Raw genomic sequence first — 5282 nt, 5'->3', positions numbered from 1 at the left:
AAAGTGCTTTGATAACTGGTGATGATACTTTATATCATGATCCTCCTTGGTACCACTACGATCGCTTGTCATATACAAGTTATGAATATTTAAGATGAATAAGACAGTCGACTGAGTAACTCTGCCTCAAATCCTCAACCAAATAAGGAACAGGGATTAAGGCGAAATCACTCACTCTAATCCTGCAACCTCTTAGTTATTCACAACCATGATGTATATGCTACGCCATCATAGCTTCTCTAAACGGATCTTTTAGTTCTCTTGAATACTGTGATCTATTTCAATATGTGAGTTATTATAATTACTTTTTAAGTGTTTTCCCCAAGTTTTAATCTTATATGAATATAAATAAATTTCTCAAAGTAATTACTATTTCGAAAACGTACCGCTGCTCGTTGACGACTCCGGGGTTGATTCTCCTGCGGTGATCATCAGAATGCGTCCATCCGCTCCTGAGTTCTTCGTTATCGGGCAGTCGCTATGATAGTGTCCAGTCTCACCACAACCATAACAGGCTTGGTTTTCTTCAGCTCCGGGGACTTGGGAGATCGGTTGAGCCGGTGCCCTGCAGAAACAGACTGTGTGTCCATTTCTGTGGCAGTTCAGACACTGCATTTCCCGGCATACTCCGGTGTGGTGATAGTTGCACTTTCCATACTTGGGGAGGGTTCCAACATATCGACTGGCAGGTGCTGGAGCAGCATGCGTTGTAGCGGCGTACATAGTACTCGCTTGTTGCTCTTGCGAGGTGTCCTGCGTTGTTCGCTTCTTCTTCCTATTGTTCCCCGACTTCTGATTATAGTCCTTTCCCTTTGATGGTTCGGGAACGAGGACTTCTACACCATGGCGGACTCCATGGTCGATGAGTCGCTGGGCCAGGCGTTTGACGCTATCGAATGTGGCTGGGTTAGAAGACAACACATCTCCTTGGGTCGGAGCAGTCAGACCCCAGATGTATCTTTCTATCTTCTTGCTCTCCGGGGTAACCATCCCGGGGCATATAGCTGCTAGGTTGCTGAACCGGTCAGTGTAGGCCACTATGTCTGAGCCGACCATAGTGAGCTCCCATAGTTCTTGTTCCAGCTTTTGAACTTCGCCCCTCGGGCATTATTCTTCAAGTATCATCGCTTTTAGGTTCTCCCAACCTATTGAGTTAGCCACTGATAGGGTCAGTGACTTAACATGGTTGTTCCACCATGTTAGGGCTTTGTTAGAGAAGGTGCAGGCAGCAAACTTCACTTTGCTCCCTTCAGGGCACGAACAGATTTCAAAGACCGAATCTGTTTTCTCGAACCATCGCATCAGAGCGATGACTCCACTATTTCCATTAAAGGAATTTGGTTTGCAGTTCATGAAGTCTTTATACGAACACTCCCTTGGGTGTCTGTGAGTAGCTCCGAGGTTGGCTAAGTGGATACCGCTACCAGATCCTAAGGTACCACTTTCACCGAGGTGAGCTATAGCAGTTGCCACTGCGGAGGATATCACTGCGTGGAGAGTAGCAGTATCGAATTGTGACGGTGGAGTTGGAGTTATCGGAGTAGTGCGTCTGTTTGATCTGCGAGGAGGCATCTTTGCTAAAAGAATATAAAGATGATACGAAATAAGTCTAAAGCAATGGACACAAGCCGAAAGCTGAAAAGACAAGGTTATCCTAGTTCTGGGTGTATCGGGTCCTGACTTCCACAGGGTTCTAGAAACAATTCATAAAAGAGTCTATACCTAATAAACTCTATGAATTTGAAATGGCTATCCTCGAATGAATACCTGTTACCTGAATAACTGTTACCAACTGCATGTAAGAAAATAATCCTAACACATAATGTGAGCAGTGTTTCCACTAACTCATTAAGTTAACAAGATTATTATTTATTAGTGTGACGTGTAAGACGTTTGGTTACTTCGGTTGATCCCTCTTTGAAAGCTCCTCATGAACTTGCTCTCGTTTCCTCCTGACTCTTCTGTTGTCTACTATGAGGAAGTGGTTACATCTATCTGGGCTTGTCGTGCGAGAATGGAAGTGACTAAAGAATCTATGAGATTAATGGTAACTTTATGGGGTGATCCTTACAGAGTCCTGCTATAATTGTACAAGGTATACAAGTTGTATATAATTGAAGATTAAATAGACCTTCGAATAAGTGATCCTACTCCAAAACCACAACCAAATAAGGAATGGGTAGTGAAGCGTAGATCACAAATTCTAAGTCTATAAGATCTCAATTTATATAAAACCTTGGGAATATACATTGTAAGATTATAGACCTATCCGTAAGGGTCTTTTAAGTTATCACATAAGTTATTTATATGGTGCCTAAAATACTCCTATAGTATTTTAGCGTGATGTACTTGGTACGTTTTAAACTTGTTATCGCGTTATGGTATCATAGAATACTCCTATAGTATTCTAACTCTAATGTACTTGATCTAGTATTCTCTTGAGTAGTGTTTGGGTAAGTTTTAAGACTGTTGCAACACCAAATCGCTCCCAAACACATGTCGGTCATATCTCGAATGAATATAGTTGATCAGGCTATATTGATCCTAGCTATGATTACATAACTGTTCAGGTTTGACGACAGTGTTCAACCTTTAAATACTTTAGTTCTGTTCTTCTTGTGATACTTGGTCTAGTATGTACATGTATAAGCAAGTAGGTATATTTTTATAACTTATTGTTATACTCTTAAAATATATCATTTTCCAGAGCACTTAAGCCCCATTGTATTTATAGTTGTATATCTTTTATCGGTTGATATACTTAGTTCACTATAAATAATGCTATGATACCAATCTGTCACACCCCAAAACCAGAACGACGGAAACGTTCGGGGGTGGAGGGCGTCATGTTTAGTATCACAAGATATGCATTATAGTAAGCAAGTGATGAACAACCATTTCATTAGAAAGAAAGTGTTTACAAAGTGTGTGTTCACAAAACATAGAATACATAAGCAAATAACAAAACAAGACTTGAAGCTATTATGCTCCATCTTCTGAATTCCCAGCACGAGTACCTGTCTACTAGGCTCCTGAGAATACAAGTTATTTGAAAGAGTTGATCAGCAATTAAGCTGGTGAGTTCATAAGATTTTAGTGATGTAAGTAAGTTGTAAAATGTTGTTGTAATATGTTGTTGAAAATGCAGTTGAAAAATGTAGTTGTAAAATATAGTAAGTTGTAAGTTCTGTTTAGAAAAGTTCGCCTGTTCCTCTTAGAAAATCCTATATATCCTACTTTGATGAAAGATACGTAAAAATGATTCTACAATCCCTTCTATGAGTACTAAATGGATACAAGTTATATAAAACTCAGAGTAAACAAACAATCGACTGTGCGCATCTGCCCTAAGCCCACAACCAAACGAGGAACAGGAAGTAAGGCGGATAGCACACATCCCATTGGTTGTTAGATCATTGTTGTATATAACCCTGGTGTATTCACTTGTTACTCATGGAGTTAATTGTAATGGTTCCTTTATATTTAATGAAAAGATTCTTTAAGAAAACCCTTATTTCTTATAATAAAATGGTGACCACAGTGATTACTTCTATAATCACTTAGTTTATACTGGCTATATATGATCTAATATCGGATAGAAAGTTAATTGGGTGAATCTGCCCTAAGCCCACAATCAAACAAGGAACAGGAAGTAAGGCGGAAAGCACACATCCAACTACCTATTGGGTATTAATTATATACAACCATGATGTATAAACTAAAGTATTATAGAGTTAATCACCTAAGGTCCTTTAAGTTTATACTGGTTTAATAAAATGGATTAAACCCTTAACTGATAAGTTTCTAGTTTTGTATACCAAAAGTTCTGATTTGGAAAGTATGTTTTGTACTAGAAAACTGTGCATTGACTCTGTGTCCTATGACTTGACCCATACATGGTACCCTTATGATGACTTAATGTATACTGAGCATATATATATATATATATATATCTAGAATCGAATAGAAAATAGACTGGGTGAATTCGTTCCAAGCCCACAACCAAACAAGGAACAGGAAATGAAGCGGAGAGCACACATCCTATTACCTGTCGGATCCTATTGATATATATATCCTTTGATGTATACATTAAGGAATCATAAGGTTAGCATTATGGTCCTATCTACTAAACATAGCCTTCTACTAAGGCATCTAATATTATCTATGTTTGTTTCTTGCATGAGTTGTGTAATTTCCCAAGTGAGACTATCATTAACCAAAAATATAGTTTTTACATTACTGTTTATTGTGAGAAGATCACAATGTGAATGAAATGGGGAAATAATAAAGTACTGTAGTGTTGTATTATAGTAACTACTGCTGTACTTTCTACCTTAAACCAATTGTTATTTAAGGTATAATGTGATATGATTGCACCATACTATCGACTAATAACACGACGATGAAAGACGTCGGAAGGAATGGCATTTGGCACCCGTAGACTTGCAAATCCCACTGTAGCTAACAGAAAGGTGTAGGATAGTCAATCCAGTATATTTCTATACCCAAATTCACGCTCTCCCTCTAGGAGATTCTGGCTGCAAATCGAACCATGACAGGTGATGCCATGCCTCGAAACAGTGATTCACATTTATGTTATTGTATACTTGTATATGTTTTGTATGTACTAGCTGTATTGTATGTTCTCTCTGTCTAGTATGTATGTATGTTCTGTTTGTTTCTCATCATAGTATGTTCTCTTGTATAATGTATAGTATGTACTAGCTGTATTGTATGTTCTCTCTGTCTAGTATGTATGTATGTTCTGTTTGTTTCTCATCATAGTATGCTTGACTCATGTATGAACTGACTCTTTGTATGCTTCATTGTACTAGAAGTAATGAATAGTATCTTCCTAAACTATACCTATTATAGTTTACTAATGTTTTACTTGAATTGTTATTGAAAATACTCATTTTACTACTAAGTTATGCTTGTACTTTAAAAACAGAGTGTGATTAAACTATAAAGTAACATAACTTTAAAAGAGTTTTTGAAATGTTTTGATCACTTATAAGAAGACATAAGCAACATTTTGAAAGATGTTTATAACAAACAATTACACAATTATCATTGTGTTCAACTTGTATTCCCCCCTTAAAAGCATTTAAAACAGTTAAAAGATTCATTACGGGGTATGAACTCACCTGATGTGGGTGATTCAACGAATACGCGTGTAAGGATGAGAAGTTCCACGAATGAAGTCCCGAGACACAACAAGTCCTAAATGACATATATTGGCATGAATATAGTGTTTATAAGCAACTATATGAAAGGAAACA

Source organism: Lactuca virosa, chromosome 8 (genome assembly GCF_052849685.1).
Source record: "Lactuca virosa cultivar CGN04683 chromosome 8, Lactuca_virosa_CGN04683_v6, whole genome shotgun sequence".
In the NCBI taxonomy this organism is placed as follows: Eukaryota; Viridiplantae; Streptophyta; class Magnoliopsida; order Asterales; family Asteraceae; genus Lactuca; species Lactuca virosa.
Note: the sequence above shows the minus strand (reverse complement) of the source record.